Here is a 16,964-nt window from a genome sequence, read left to right on the forward strand (position 1 = left end):
TATTTATACAGAGCAATATCCACAGCACTTCCCCTTTTCTTTTTTTTTTCAAAAAGGAAGGTTTTTACTTTCACATAGTAAAATTACATATAACAAAACAATTATCAAGCAAGAATTACAGTTACAATATTAAAGAAGATATCCTATCTATCCTATATTTGTGAGTCTAAGGTTCCATATCTAACTTATCTTTTATCATAACTAAGGAAAATTATAACTATCTCTAGTGTTCAACTACATCAAAGACCTCAGAAGGATATAATATTACCTGGGAAATGGGAGAAGGATGCAAGCAACTTTTGGGAGTCTTGCAGGGTAGACAGAGACAGCTAGCAGCCTGAACAGTCATCCAAAGTTCTCTTGTAAAGTTGGGGCATCTGTCTTCAGCCCACAGGGCTAGAATGTCTCAGTCATTTCTCTCTGTGTCCAGTAGAATGTCTGGCAGTTTCCTCTGCAAAGCAGGAACTTGAAGGACCATTTCACCAAGCAAAGTTCAGTGGTCACCTTCCTATGGGTCCTACATGTCCAGTCGATACATTTTTTTCAATCAGTCCAGGCAAGAATAGTCTTGCCCAAATGGCTATTTTTGCCAAGGTGAAGATAAACTCCATATGGAGTATCTTCGATGCCCATCCTCCTCTGAAGTAAATCAGTGCTGCCAGGAGCAGACATATCTCACTGTCCAGAAAGTCTAAATTTTTAAAAATATTTAAAATACTATATTCTGTAGGTCTTTGAAGTGTTTGAAGATTACCTGTCTATCTGAATTATATCTATGTATACCTAGAAAACTTAACTAACATGCTACAAGTTTGACTATCATAGAAGACTAATTATCTGTATTTCTTAATTATCCATTACAATCTAAACGAGTTACATAAACATAATACATTAAACAAGAGTAGAAATATACACACAGTATAACAAAATTAACTTTAAATTTGTATCAATAAACTAAAATCCATAGCAATGTAAAACATTTTAAACAAGTTGCTCTTTAAAAGTAGGTTCATTAATCTATCCTTTTATCCTATCATATCTATACTATCCCCTTTTTTCTTTAGAAAGACATTGTATTTATAATCAACCTACTTTAAATAAAAATACTGGTTTTTCTCTGTCCCATACCAGAGGGCTCTTCTGATTTGGGATACAAGAATCTCTTAGTCTTTTTTTTTTTTTTTTTTTTTTTTTTTTTTTTTTTTTTTTTTAAGCAATATGTCTGGGTTTGGAGAAGGAGTTAGCCAATTCCATCTCAAAAGCCAGCTTGGTATATTTGGGAATTTGGGTGTAGCTTCTCTTACTACTTCCTGCTGAAGGGGGGTGCTGTATCTTATGGGGACACAAAGAAAAATTTAGGATTATGGAGTAGTCCGTGAGGGTGTATTGTCTGAGCTAGTTGCCTTGAAACGGTTCTGGATGTTGGATCATGTTGTGAGGACTGACACAGGACCCTATGAATGTGAACCTGGAAGCCAGTGAGGGACTCCCATGTAACCCATTCACTCTGAACATTACCTGTAAGTATTTTCTGTTTCATCCTGGCCACATCTGCCTAAATACAGAGGGCTAGATCTACCACACTCAGTCCCAGTCCCCTTGGGTTCATGACACAGACCTACCATACAGATACCTGTCAGGGCATCCTGGCCCAGCCCAAGCACATGTAGACAGGCCCAGCATAGAGCTTGAATGGGCTGCAGGAACTTTTACTGCCTAGAGAGGTTGAGGGTTATGTAAACAGGGGACATGTCAGACTCAGGCTCAGTGCACACATGAGTGTGCAGAGGGGATGTTTGTGTGTTGTGCTTGAGATAGATCAGGGCTTGTGCATGCTGCATGAAAACTCTTCTACTAGTCTGACCTAAGCTCTGGGTAGGACCTGCTCAACTAAGGTTAAAGCACAGCTCAAGAGATACTATGGCCTTCTACAGACCGGGATTTCCCCTTCCCTCAGGTGACATCACATGTGACTTTATTCTGTTTGCTCCAGATGATCTAGGTGCTCCTATCACATCCCCCTCAAATATTCATTTCCATTCAAGGACAAACATTAACCTTTTCTACCACACAGATGCTAACCCACCTGCACAGTACTCTTGGTTTGTCAATGGAGAGCTCCAGTCATTCTCCCAAGAGCTTTTTATTCCCAACATCAAAACTAATGATAGCTGCTGTGGATATCACTCTGTATAAATAAAATGCTGATTAGCCAGTAACCAGGCACGAAGTATAGGCAGGACAAGCAGAGAAGAGAATTCTGGGAACAGGAAAGCTGAGTCAGAGAGACGCTGCCAGCCGCCGCCATGACAAGCGAGATGTAAGGTACCAGTAAGCCACGAGCCATGTGGCAACTTATAGATGAATAGAAACGGGTTAATTTAAAATAAAAGAAGTAGATAAGAAGCCTGCCACGGCCATACAGTTTATAAGTATTATAAGCGTCTAAGTGATTATTTTATACGTGGATTGTGGGACTGTGGGGGCTTGGTGGGACCTGGAGAGAAGCTCTCCAGCTACAAATGGTGCCCAATGGGTTGGCAAGAGTTTCCACCTAAAACCTGATTTAAAAAAAAAAAAAAAAAAGATTTAAAAAGGAGCTAAAAACAGTTCCTAGTTGTCTCTTTCAAGTTAGCGGCAGCCTGCATGTTTGAGCTACTATGGCGGGTTCCTGGCGTGCGCACTCAACCTGCATGCAGTATGGCGGGAATGAGGCCTCTGCAAGTGGCACATTAAGCTGCGTGGTGGATTTAGCCTTTGCTAGTACAAAACAAAAAAAGAGGTTTCTGGGCTACACACTGCTTTGATAGAAGCATAGACCCACTATTTCTGAGGGTTGATGTCTCCCAGAGCTAAGCGGAAAATGTACCATCACCATGTTGGGAAGCTGAAGTGGGCAGAGCCAGCAGCCACAGCGCCATTTCAGTCTTAGAATGCTGCAGTTTAAAGCAATAGGTTCAAGGTAATATAAAAAATAAGCCACAAAAAGATGGCTATCACACAGAGAATCTGGATTTTGTTCTCTTTGATATTCATAACTGAAGAAAAACATTTGATTATAAAAGTTGTTGAGTTATGCCAAAATGTATATTTTAAATGTACCTTGAATTCAAAATTTGGATATAAGGATATGTTGCTTTGGAAAAGAGGCTCTGCTTTTGTTTCCACAGAAAGCCAGAGGCTATGGATTTGTTCCAGATTAAGATACATCAGGTTTGACCAGCCAAGACCCCCAAAAAGGTCTCCCATGACACCAAGTAAAGTGAGAGTCCTGTTGTCCTTCAACCTGTCCTCTCCTGAGAGGGTTTGGTCATTTATCCTCCACAGGTAGGCTGTATTGTGAGTCTTAGGATCACACACTAATGCTACTGAGTCATCACCGTCCAAGGGATTGGAATTGTTGGTTGTGATGTTGGGCTTGGGTAGCAGTGCTGTGCTGACCACAGAGAGATGATTGTCATGTGTGGTACTTCTGATTCTTGCAAAGGCCTCTTACAACCAGAGATAGTCTCGTAACTCCCCAACAACCCAGATCCTTAAAAAAATCAGGCAGGAAGCAAATTACATGTCTAGGTCCATAGAGTAAATGAGTGCTCAGAGATAATGGGGTCTTCTGTGCTGTGCATGGGAGAAGCAAGGACTTTCTCATGAGTGAACTGAGCTGCAGTGCTTGGTGATTCCAAGCTCAAGACTTGGAATCAGAGACCTCATTTTATCTCCTGGTCCTCACTGACCCATTGCCTGCCTTGAGACACAAGGTTTGAGTCCCTCCAGCTGTACTGACCTCCACTGCTGAGTGTAGACCTGTGCCCTCCAAGACTCTGTTGTTCAGGGCTGTCCTATAGATAGGTTATGATTAGTCTTCCCATTGAGTTTCCCTGAGACACCTGACAGCCTGTCAGAGATTTCACACAGATCAGGATAACACTGGCATTCAGGTCGGGCTTGGCCAGGTTGGCCATTCTTGTCAGGTGTTTGATGTTGATTGACACGAATCAGGGAACCCTCAAAGAATCTGAGTCTATAAAATGATCTAGAAGACTGAAGGTCACCTGGTAGGTCTCCATGGTGGGGAGGCTGGAGATGTGCCTCTAGACAGATAGTTTGTGCCACCCATAACCTATGTGACCCTGACTCAATGACTCTGTTTCCTGTCTCAGTTTTCTTATAATAGGACACATGGTAAATGCTCATTGCCATGCCTGCACGTTAACCTGAAATGAGAGCAATGACCTGACCTACCACCAAGCAGTGTCTGTTGCAAATTTTTTTTGGTTGGTTTTTTTTGGGTTGTTTGTTTGGTTTTGGTTTTTGGTTTTTTGAAACAGGGTTTTTCTGTGTAGTTTTGGTGCCTGTCCTGGACCAGGCTGTGGACCAGGCTGGCCTTGAACCCACAGAGATCTGCCTGGCTCTGCCTCCTAAGTGCTGGGTTTAAAGACCACGTGCCTAATGTCCATTGCCTTTGCCTGCAGGGAAAAATCCCCAACCTGGACCAAAGGAGGACAAGGAGCTGCCATTTCTACCCCTTTTCTTCTATCTCTTTAGCCTCTCGAATTCCTGAGAGGTTTCAGAAGAACATCAGAAGAGCTGCCTGATTGGTTTGGTACCTCTCCACCTGTGCTGAACACATTGAGTCTCAGGAGATGCCCAGGCTCCCAGCCAACAATCTATTATTTTACCCTGTCAGTTCCAACAGGAGGTTAAATTCAAACCCAGTCTACAAGTTTTCAAGGATTCCTGGTCCAATCTGGTATGGAGATCTGGAGCAAAGCTTCCAGATGCTCATCTCTCTGTGAGACTCTGATGGTTTCCTCAGCCAGGCCCTGCCTGAGTCCTGAAGAGTCTTCCTCAAGGACAAGTTCATGATGAACATCTAACACCCTGGGAAGAGTCTAACATGCCTGAGCTCAGTTACCTCACCGCCTCTTCTCTGAGGGTGGATTCAAGTGAGGCATCCCGATTTATTGCCGTTTTCTCCACTGTGTGTCCTTTACTAAATGTTTGAACCACAATGTGGGGACCATAACACAGAGCCATCCAGGACTGACAACCATGTATGTGAAGAAGTAGGATGAGCTGCACCCACCACCAAGAGGATACAATTGTTTATGGTGTACATGGAACTGCACAAATGCAACTCTTATGTCACAGTTTTCCGACAACATGTATATTACTTTAGCTCCTGCACCTTTCTGAGTGACGTTCTGGGTGAGCAAGGATCCACTGGGGTATACTGTCTCTCTGCTGCTGTAAGCAGGCTCTGTTTTGCTTGTATTATTGGACATTATAAATCCTGCAATTTCATTCCTCCCAACCACAGATTCTTCTTTGTACCAGTAAAACAAAAGGACTGAGGCTGGCAGATTGTGTACACGTAGAACTTTCTTCTCTTCAGCAAGGTGGGGTGGAACTGCTTCAACAGCGACTTGGGCAGTGGTGGGAGAGGCTAAGAGGGAAGAGAGAAAAATTATCAATACCTTTGCATTTGGTAGAAATTGGAAACTTGAGTGTGATCACTCTCAGCCTTGGTGTGTGTGTCCTGGTGAGGGGAGGTCAGCAGCATCACCCCCATTCATCAGTACCCCCTGAATCTTTCCACTGTATGACACTTTTCTTGGTGTCTACACAGCTCACGCCTCACTGCCCTCAGATCTCTACTCATACTCAGAATCCATGGTGAGTGTACCATGTCATGTCTGATCTCCTCCTCTAAAGACTCTGTGCCTTCATTTTCTGACCTTTCCCTGCTCTGTTTCTTCTGAAGTGCTTGTCAGCCCCTGGGCTCACCTTCTAGATGTCCTTGCTGCTCTGTCTTCCTGTCCAGTAGTAGTAGGGATGTGTGAGGAGGACTAGTTTAATTTTGGTTTAAACCTCTCTACCTCGAACAGGCTCAGATACCAGTGAGCAAATGAGTGTCCCAGAGCCTGGGGTTTATTTGCAGATTTCTCAGGGTCCTACATAATGATGTTGTTTACTCGCCCACTTTGAGTTTGACCTGGAGAGTCACCCTGATGGAGTTGTCAGCTTGAGTCTTCAGGATACAGTGGCCAGTGCTGATAAATCTACAATGGGGAACAACTGAGTTTTTCCTCCCCACTTCCCAATTCCGATCCACTGTGAGCTTCCTGATGGTCTCAGGCTTCAAGTAGAGCCAGATGTCATTTCTCAGGCTCTTTCCCTCTCCCAGAAGACCCCATCCAGTCTATGAACTGTCCAACTCTCTACTCCAGAGGAAAGTCTCCTCACCTGTGAGCAGGAGTCCCCTCCAGGAGACCTGTTCTTTGTGGAGAGGGGCTGAGGTGAGCTCCATGGTCTCTATTATGGCCTAGGCTCTTCCTCTGGAGAGGAGGTTTATCTCTCAGGCTGCTGCCAAGCTGGGCTCCTGTGGTGTCTGCTCTGCTTTTCTTCCCAGACCTCAGCCTCCTCCCAGAGGAGGGCACTTCCTGGAGTCAGATGGGCTGGGGGTGGAGTCTCTGTGTGTACATTGCTCTGTTCTTCTGTGAGTGCTGCCTCCCATTCTTTTATTCCTTTGTTGTTCAGTGTTCTAGAACATACTCTGAGCCTCAAGGCTGAGAAATGTCCTGTGTCCTAAGAGAACAGCAGCTCACCCCAGAGCCTTGTCTCTAAACTTCCTATAGCCAAGAGTGTACTTCCTTGAGACTCCAAAACCTAGCAGAGCCCAGTCTGCCCTGTGATCTCAATGCTCAGTGAAGGTGGGATTTATTCCCTGCAGAGAGTGGCAGTCTACTCTAGGCATTGAGTGATGACTGGGGAGGGAACAGATTCATCATCACTGGTGCCACCAGTCAGGTGTCTGATCCAGGGATACACGTTATCTCAGGGGTTCATATCCTGGTGTGAAGGAGGAGGCGACCTGTGTGTCCTAGAAAGAGGACCCTGTGCTCCAGCTTCTTATGGAGGGCACCAGGGAAAGTTCCTGACCCCAGCTTCCTGTGCTGGCTGAATGTGATTCAGGTCTGCCCATGCCCTCCTCGACCTTCTGGATTGCCTTTGCTCTCCTTGGTGATTGCCCTGTGATCTTCCTGTTTTTCCTCATGGATGATGAGAGGAGGGAGGGGACCACATAGGGTTTTCTTGAAGAGTGGGGGTCTCAGAGACACAGGAAATGATTATGTGAGGGAGCCTAGGTCTGTTGGAACTGGGATGGAGACAAGGCTGCAAGATAGGTTGTCACCTCAAGGAGTTTTCCCTGTTGAATATGGGGTTTATTGTCGCCCCCTGGTGTTCATGAGGAGACCTGCAGCTCATGTTTGGGCTACTACAAGGATGGTAGCCAAGCTCCAAATGCTGGAATGAAGCTGAACACCAAGTTACCTGAAGGTCCCAGTGAGCAGCAGCCTTTGAGGATCTAGGTAGATTTTTGCTGGAGACTAGAATAGCTGAGGTAATCACTGCCATTTTGATCTGCAGTTCCATGAAGACTGATGATGTTGAGCCCCCTTTCCCATGTGTGTTTGTTAGATTTTTGTACATCTTGCCAGGACAGGAATACTGAACTCCTTTGCTCACTCTAAAATCCTTTTATCCCAACTTTAGATTTTAAAATAAAGTACATTCATCCACCCACAATAATACATTTTGGAATTACAACATAAAATGAAAGCAAAGCAAAACCTAACCCTGCAAGCTTCTCAGTGTTGGTAATTCCTGGTGTGTTAGTCTTTTGAATTCCCCAAAATTCTAGCCCTGGAGACAAACTCGCTATGGTCACTGAGAGCTGAGTCTGAGACAGATCTGGAGCAAGGCCTTCCTTCCAAGCAGCCACCTGTCTAATGAAATACCGGGTCTCATCAGCCAGACCCTGCCTGAGTCCCACAGGATCTTTCTGAAGGCCATGTTGGTGGGGGAACCCCAAGAGTCTGGCTGAAGATAGTCTTCTTTTTGAGTTACCCTTCCACAGGTCCTCCTCTCTCTAGCGCAGATTCTGGTGGGTGTAACATGAATTGCTAAATGGTCTTATTGATAGAAAACCCAAAGCCAGATATTGGGGTGAAAGCTGAAGGATCAGAGAAGCAGAACAAACCAGCCATGTTCTTACCTCTATGAAATCCTCAGTCTAAAGAGAGAGTTCCTGTTTCCTTGTGCCTTATTTCTGTGTCCACATTACTTCCTGGGATTAAAGGCGTGTGTCTCCACTGCCTGGCTCTGTTTCTATCATGTAGCCCAGTGAAGCTCTGAACTCACAGAGATCCGTAGGGATCTTTCCCTCCCAAGTGGTAAGATTAAAAGCATGTGCTACCACTGCCTGACCTGTATATTTAATATAGTGGCTGGCTTTGTCCTCTGATCCTCAGGTAAGTTTATTGGGAGTACACAATATATCACCACAAGTGGGGGTTCTGACCTTTGCAGTTTGTCTCCTAAGTGTCCTACACTGTTCTGGAATGTGTGGCCCCTGGGAAAAGACCATAGACTCAGCCTAATTATAATTAAAATATTTACTCAGTAGCTGTTAGAAGGACAACAATCTCTGAGTTGTGGTGATATTTTGTTTGCGATCTAACAAAGTTTGCCTGAAGATCAGAGTGAGGAGGTAAACCACTAATTAGCCATAGAGGCCAGGCAGTGGTGGTGCACATTTTTAATTTCAGCACTTGGTAGGCAGAGGCAGACAGATCTCTGTGAGTTCAAGGCCACCCTGGGCTACAAAAGATTGATCCAGTCTAAAAGAGAAACAGAGCCAGGCAGTGGTGGCTCATACCTTTAATCCCAGCCCTTGGGATCTCATGCCTTTAATCCCAGCACTAGGGAGGTGGAGACAGGAGGTGATATGGCTGGGCAGAGAGAGGAATATAAGGAGGGAGGAGACAGGAGCTTAGCTTCCATTCAGTTTTAGGATTCATAGAGACAGGATCTTCCCCGCTTCCACCTGAGGTAAGAAGTCTCTAGTGGCTGACTCCTTTGTCTTACTTATCTCTCAGTATTTACCCCAATATCTGGCTCTGGGTTTTTATTAAGACCAATTAAATTCAAGTTACATCTGGCATCCAACTTTCAGAGCATTAATTCACAAAGAAATCCTCTTGCCTGTGGCTTTACAACTACTGGCACAGGCCAGAGCTACACATGGTCAGAGTTACTACCCTGCTGATATTTTCCAGACACTGAGTTCCCTCTCCTAGTGGGTTGTGGGTTTTCCCTGGACCCCCTCCTCTAGCTGCTGCCAAACTAGGTAGCTGCCTTGAAAACCCACTCAGGCTTCTACTGTTCATGTAAAGCAGTCAGCCTCACATCCTCACCATCATCTGAATCAGCAGCAGCAGCAGCAGCAGCGGATTTAGTGAGAAAATTGAGAATTCTTAAAAGAAGAAATTAGTTAAAAAAGAGAGGTTTTTCCCCACATTAAAAAACTGGAAACACTATTATGATGGAAGAAGTTAAGTCTCTGTATGATAATATGCTGGATGGTTTAAAAATGGAGCAATTAAATGAGAGGATAATTAATTCAGGTGGGATTTATATAATTCAATTATAAATATTATGTTTGATCATTTTTGTTTTATTATTTTAAAAGTTGGTTAATATGAGTGCCGAAATAAAAGTTTTAGAAAAACTTATTAAAACAGATCATAGAGATATTCAGACCCAGACAGAGGAATTTAAAGGAGAACCAATGTCAATATTGTACTATAAAGTTGTGGAGTAGCAGCCTAAGGTTTTCAAACAGCCAACCTTAATTTATCCAGCAACTTTACAGAAAACTCTAAATGATAGACATCCTCAAGTCTGTGTCAGAGATGAATGAACTCCTGTGAAAATGTTAGATTTAAGGACATTCAAGGAAGTGATAGTCTCATATGGCATGCATTCATCTTTTGTGAAGCAGATGTTAAACTCATGGTAAACTTGTAATAGAATTGTCTCTCAAGACTGGAGAGATGTGGTTATAGCTGTCTTGGAGGCTGGTCCTCAATTACAATGGAGGATCTAGTGGAAAGATGAGGCTAAGACCATTAAACAATGAAGTAGAGCTAGTTGTATGGAAATCTCCCAAGACCAATTTCTTGGAGAGAGACATTATGCTAATGTAGAAAGGCAATCTCTATATGGTGATCACACCCTGACTTTATACTGTGCAGCAGCCTTGAAAGCTTGGGATAGAATTGAAGACATAGGAAAGAAAATTGAATCATTTATTAAAGTTATGAAAGACCCAAAAGAAACCTTCACTGATTTCTTACAAAGATTGACCTCAGCAGTAAATAAAATTATACCAATTCAAGCTAAACAAACAATAATTGAATCTCTGGCTTTTGAAAATGCTAATGCACACTGCAAAAGGGTAATTAGGCCATTGAAGGCAAGATCAGCACCCTTGGAGGAATGAATCCGAGATACAGTCAATATTAAATCTCATAACCCTGATGACACTTGGATAGGAGAGATGATTTCCAGAGATTTGAAGAAAAATTGAAATGTCAGGTGTTTCAATTGTGGTTTAAAAAAAAGTCAACTAAAAAGGGATTGTAAACAGGACATTTCTAGAAACAATGTTTTTTCTAAGAATAATCCCAACAGAATGCCCCTCCCTTCTGGAGTATGCAGAAGATGTGGCAAAGGCCTATATTAGACTAATGAATATAGATCAACAAGGAACAGTCAAGGTAACCCTTTGTTATCAAATTTGGTTCAGTCATTTCCTGTCATCATGGAGGAAACTCATTCCCAGAGCAATTAAAGAATCTGACGCCTATTGTAAGAAACCATACTGCTCTGGATGATAGAACAGCTTTAAAAGGGAGAATGAAAAATTCAGGAGAAACCATAAAGTGAATATTTTGGCAAATTTCTATAAATGAATGAAGACCAAAGTTAAAAATACAAATAAATGACATCCTCATTGAAGGTCTTGTAAACACAGGTGCAGATGTAACTAGAATCTTGGCATCCAAGTTGGCCTCTTCAGGAGGTAAATGTTCAGTTTTTATGGGTTGAAACTTTATCTTAGGTAAAACAGAGCATGATATGGGTCAAATGAATATGGCCAGAAGGACAGAGAGGAAAATTAAAGCCAAATGTGGCTAACATAGCAATGAATTTATGGAGATGTGATTTGTTACAGCAATGGAATACTCAGATTAACATTCCTCCAATCTTAGAAACAAACCATAATTTAACGTATGTTTCTAGGAAAAATACTAGAAGATATTATAAAGAACAGTCACCAACCATTCAGATTGTACAAGAACAAGACATAACAGCTGCTGATCTTTCAAAGGCACCAATATCCCTACCTTTAAGACGGTTGACAGATGAACCTGTATGGGTTGAGCAATGTCATTTAACAACAAAGAAACTGCAGGCCTTAGAACAGCTGGTACAGGAGAAGATAAATGCTCAGCATATTGAAGAATCAACCAGTCCTTGGAATTCTCCTGTATTTGTTATTAAAAAGAAAACTGGAAAATGGAGAATGGTAACAGATCTAAAAGCTGTTAATAAGGTTATTCAGCCAATGGGCCCTATACAGTCTGGAATTCCTTTGCCTTCTCTGTTACCTAAATAATGGCTTCTTATAGTTATTGATTTAAAAGATTGTTTCTTCAATCTATACCTTTACAAGAAAAAGACAGAAAAGTTTGCCTTCACAGTGCCTACTTATAATAATTTTCAGCCTGTTAAGAGATATAAATAGAAGGTTCTCCCACAGGGAATGTTAAATAGTCCCACCCTGTGCCAATATTTTATATGACAGCTGTTATAAATGATACATAAGCAATTTCCTCAATCAGTAGTTTACCATTACATGGATGACATTTTACTAGGTGATTCAAATGTAGATACATTAGAAAGAATGTTTGAAGAAGTAAAGATAATTTTGCCTTGTTTGGGATTACAAATTGTTTCTGATAAAATACAAAAAGGAGATTCTATTAATTATTTAGGATATAAAGGATATAAATTTCTTCTTCTACAAGAAATTAGACCCCAAAAAGTACAAATCAGGAGAGATCGATTACAGACTCTTAATGACTTTCAAAGTTTACTAGGAGACATTTCCAATCTATGACCCACTACTGTGGTTAAATTCATGACTGAATAATTTTTTTCAAAATGTTAAAAGGACTTAAATAGTACAAGAGAATTATCAGCTAAAGCTGAAAAAGAATTGGCTTTGTTGGAAAAGTATTACAGGATGCACATGTGGATTGTTTAGATCCAGAACTTGATTGTATTCTGGTTATTTTACCCTCTATGCATTCTCCTACAAGAATATTAATACAGAGGGAAGATATTATCTTAGAATGGACCTCTTTAGCACACAAACAGAGTAAAAAATTAAAAACCTATGTGGAAAAGGTCTCTGAGTTGATTCTAAAAGTAAAATTGAAACTTTATAAATTAGTAGGAATAGATCAAACAGAAATTGCAGTACCTTTTATTAATGATGAAATTGACAAATTATAAGGATAAAGTGAACCTTTGCAAAGAGCTTGAAGTAATTTTTTTGGAAGAGATTAACAAATATCCCCAAAGCTGGAGAATTCTATTCATAAAAAGAACTAAATAGATCCTTCCTCGAATTGTATGGGGAACACCACTATCTGAAGCTTCTACATTTTATACTGATGCAAACAAATCAGGAAAGGCAAGTTATAAACCAGGAAATTTAAGTAAAGTGGCTCAAAGCCCTTATGATTCTGTCCAAAAGTCAGAATTATATGCTATTCTGATGTTATTAATGGACTTTACAGAGCCTCTTAACATAGTTACAGACTCTTAGTATGCAGAAAGAGTTGTCTTACATATTGAAACTGTTGAATTTATCCCTGGTGATTCAGAATTAACTTTATTATTTATTCAGTTACAAGAAGTAATGAGGAATAGGAAACATCCCTTATATATAACAGACATCTGAACCCACACGGGTCTGCCAGGCCCTTTAGCACAAGGTAATGAAGAAATTGATCAACCATTGATAGGAAATGTGCTGGAAGCCTCAGAATCTCATTAAAAAATCATGTCAAAGCAAGTGTTTGAAAGATTACTTTTCTATCACTTGACAACAAGCAAAGGAAATTATAAGGAAATGTCCTACTTGTACTTTATACAACCAAACTCCACTAACTACAGGAAGTAATCCAAAGGGTACTCAAAGGAATGAAATATGGCAGATGGACGTGTTTCATTTTGTAGAATTTGTAAAATTAAAATACATACATCACACCATTGATACCTATTCAGGATTTCAATGGGCAACTGCTTTGAGTTCTGAAGAGGCTCATTCTGTAATCACACATTTGCTAAAAGTTATGGCCATCATGGGGATACCTATACAAATTAAGACTGACAATGCTCCAGCATATGTCTCTGGTAAAATGAAACAGTTTTTTGGTTATTACAATATAAAGCATATTACAGGTATACCACACAATCCTACAGGGCAAACAGTTATAGAAAGATCAAACAAAACTCTAAAGGATATGCTAAATAAACAGAAAGGGGTTAAAAAAGACTTCCAGAAATAGATTGCATAATGCTTTATTAACTTTGACTTTTCTCAGTGCTAATGAGAAAAGAACAATAGCTGCAGAGAGACATTGGATAATAGAAAAAACTACAGAATCAAATCAGGCTGTGTACTTTAAAGATGTGCTGACCTCAGAATGGAAACCAGGATGTGTGTTACGTTGGGCACAAGGTTTTGCTTTTGTTTCCTCAGGAGAAGATAAGCTGTGGATACCATCAAAATTGATAAAGGTTCCATTTGAACAAGAGAGACATCTTAATTAGAAGTGGTGACAGTTCATCAAACAGCATGGCTGTTCAATTTAAACTAACTTCAAGACTAACTAATGCTTTTTGTTTAATCAAATATAACTTGCCAAAAGGGAACCTCCCCAAAATTAGGGTTGGAGAAGGGTTTTGTTTTTGTCTTTTCAGGAGAATGAAGGCTAAGAAATCTGAAGAACATTGGACAAATAAGCAAGAATAAAAAGGACGAATCACCCAGAGAAAATTGTCCCAAGGAAAAGAGTAAGTTGGCCTATTGATATGTCACATCCCCAACAGGATAAAATTTCATAAATCTTTCCAAATGCTTGTTTCTGCTCTTCTCTACAGATATGTAATACAAATGGTCTTTTTGTAGTCCCAGTCCAATTAAAAATTAAAGCTGGCTTGGGAATTGGAGTGTGGCTCTCTCCTTCTCTAAACCCAAGCCTGCTGGTTCAAGTAAAATCTAAAATCTCTGTCTCAAGTCAGAAGAACCACCTGATAAGGGACAGAAATAAAAACAAAATGTAGGAACTATTTTATTGCTACTAATTTCATAATCTTTTGGTTTTATTTTGACTCTAAATTTTTTTTCATGAATATTATCTCAAAATGTATAAGATTAACATATATTTTTAAAAAACTTTTTGCCATGATATTAATGGTTGTATAGAGTACTAACTTATTCTAGACAAAGGCTTCATGAAAACTTTTTGTCATGATATTAATGGTTGTATAGAGTACTAACTTATTCTAGACAAAAGCTTCCCCTACATGATTTCAGGTTTGAGTCTCTATCAGGTAACTAGGAATTAAGTTTTTGTACTCTGGATGGACATAACAAATATTGATCCTTTAACTCCTTTGAGATCTGCTGCATGTGACATTTAAGTTTTCAGCAGTGAACCATTACCATGCCTAACAGTAACCTTTGAAGTCTCCAAAAGGATGATGGGGCCCCACAACAATGATTCCACCAGGACTATGATAACACCACTAAGCTGACAAACACTACCAAAGATTGGCTTTGGACTACAAACTGCTCAGGACAATTTTGAGGTGGCTAGCTGAGATGATCCAGCCTCACAGACTACTCTAGCTGGGACTTGAGACAAGCCCTAAACTTTCCCATTAAGGAGACTGGACAACAAATGATACAGCTAGCTCTCCCAGGACTTGACAACCAAATTTTTCTTTTCAAGATCCCCTAAAGTTGCTGTCACCCCCAGACAGCAGGAAGTAATTTTAAGAACATGATGCCCACATTCCCAAGAGGTGGGGTGGGTGGTTTGGTTATTCCATGGGTTATGGATATTTGTCATTATTTAGGGCAGTTGGTTGCAAGTTGTTGTTGGTAATGGTTAAAAAAAAAAGCTGAAGAGGGGTTGGGGATTTAGCTCAGCAGTAGAGCGCTTGCCTAGCAAGTGCAAGGCCTTGAATTTGGCCCTCAACTCTGAAAGAAAAAGAAAACGAAAAAGAAAAAAAGCTGAAGAAACGAGATTAGATTCAGGGTTCTTGTTTTGAAAAAAAAAAAAGAAAAAGAAAAAAGGGATATAGAAATGATCAGATATAAGAGCAGATTAATGAATCTACTCTCAAAAGAAAAGGAGGAGTATATAGATATGATAGGATAAAAGGGTAGATTATTGAATCTACTTTTAAAAAAGCAACTACGTGTTTTAAATATTTTACATTAATATGGATCTTTGTATATTGATGCAAATTTGATTATTTTTGTTAAAGCATACTGCACATACATTCTAATCTTGTTCAAGGTATTGTACCTATACGTCTCATTTAACAATGTAATGCAAATTGCTAGTCCTTGAAAGTTATTATTACCAACTAATTAGAATATAAAGAAATGCAGATAAGTGGTTTGGCATCTATTACAATTAAATTTGTAGTCATAGTAGGTATGTTTTCAAGGTTAATCAGAGATACATTTTTAGATAGACAGTTGTCTTCAAACACTTCAGAGATCTATATAATATCACATTTAAGATGATTTAATAACATAGGTTCTTTTTTTATAACAATGAGACATATCTGCTCTTGGCAGCACCAATCTACTTCAGAAAAGATAATGGGCATCAAACAAACTCCATATGGAGTTTACTTTCCTTGTGGCAAAAGTTAGCCACTGGGCAAGAAACTGCTCTTGCCTGGACTGCTAACAATATAGTATCCAAATTGGACAAGCAGTGAGGGGCCCCCTGGCAGTGAGATAGGAATCCATCCCTGATGCATGAGCTGGCTTTTTGGAGCCCATTACCTATGGTGGGACACCTTGCACAGCCTTGATGCAGGGGGAGGGGCTTGGATCTGCCTCTATTGAATGGACCAAGCTCTCCTGACTCCCCATGGGAGGCCTTACCTTGTTGAAGGAGGGATTGAGGGGTGGGTTGGGGAGGAAAGCTGGAGAGATGGGAGAAGGGAAGAGAGGAGAATCTGTGGTTGGTATCTAAAATGAATAAAATATTCCTTAATAAAAAATTGGACAAACAGGACACAAAAGAAAGAACTGCCAGACTTTGCTAAGACAAGGTAGGTTAGCCCTTCAGAAAATTCTGCTTCTGAGAAAATTCTGTCAGATATGCGAGGCCTGTAGGTCAGAGATGGATGCCCCAATGTTGCAGAGGAACCTTGGGTGACTGTCCAGACAGCCAGTTGTTTCTGTCATTTCTCACATTTTTTGGAAGTTGCTTGCTTGTACTTCCTGCTTACTCAGTTAATATTTCCTTCTCAGGTTTCTGATGGAATTGAAGACTTTATAGTTATATAGTTTTCCTTGTTAACAAATTCAGAAAATAAACTCACAAAAGAGGTGTAAATGTATAAGGTTGAAAGACATTAAAAGATAATTTTGGTAATGCAAGTTAGAATAGAAAGTGAATCATGTACAACCTTTTGTACTCACCAAGATAGGATAGATATGGAGTATTTTCTCTGAATTTGTCAATTGTTAATGGACTATACATCTTTGATGCAATTATTGCCTGTATATATTTTATATATTTATTGTACTTATTTTATATAGGTTTTCTTATATTAGTTATGACATTCTTTTTTATTTTAGACAAAAAAGGGGAAATGTTTTGTTTGTGGTCTAACAAATAAAGCCTGCCTGGAGATCAGAGTGTGGAGCTGGCCTCTAGAGGCCAGGCAGTGGTGGCTCACACCTTTATTCTCTCATCTCAGTTCTGTCCCATCTAGGTTCTCATCCA

At 40.4% G+C, this 16,964-nt stretch overlaps 1 long non-coding RNA gene across 1 annotated transcript in view; it reads right to left on the bottom strand.

The window, feature by feature from the left end:
* Positions 1–4,290: 4,290 nt before the first annotated feature.
* LOC121825728 (uncharacterized) overlaps positions 4,291–16,964 on the bottom strand; it is an 84,754-nt gene continuing 72,080 nt past the window's right edge. The window contains exon 2 of the long non-coding RNA XR_013051705.1: positions 4,291–5,446. This is a non-coding gene — a long non-coding RNA (uncharacterized LOC121825728). The remainder of the gene's footprint in view (positions 5,447–16,964) is intronic.

This window comes from Peromyscus maniculatus, chromosome 1, assembly GCF_049852395.1.
Source record: "Peromyscus maniculatus bairdii isolate BWxNUB_F1_BW_parent chromosome 1, HU_Pman_BW_mat_3.1, whole genome shotgun sequence".
NCBI lineage: Eukaryota > Metazoa > Chordata > Mammalia > Rodentia > Cricetidae > Peromyscus > Peromyscus maniculatus.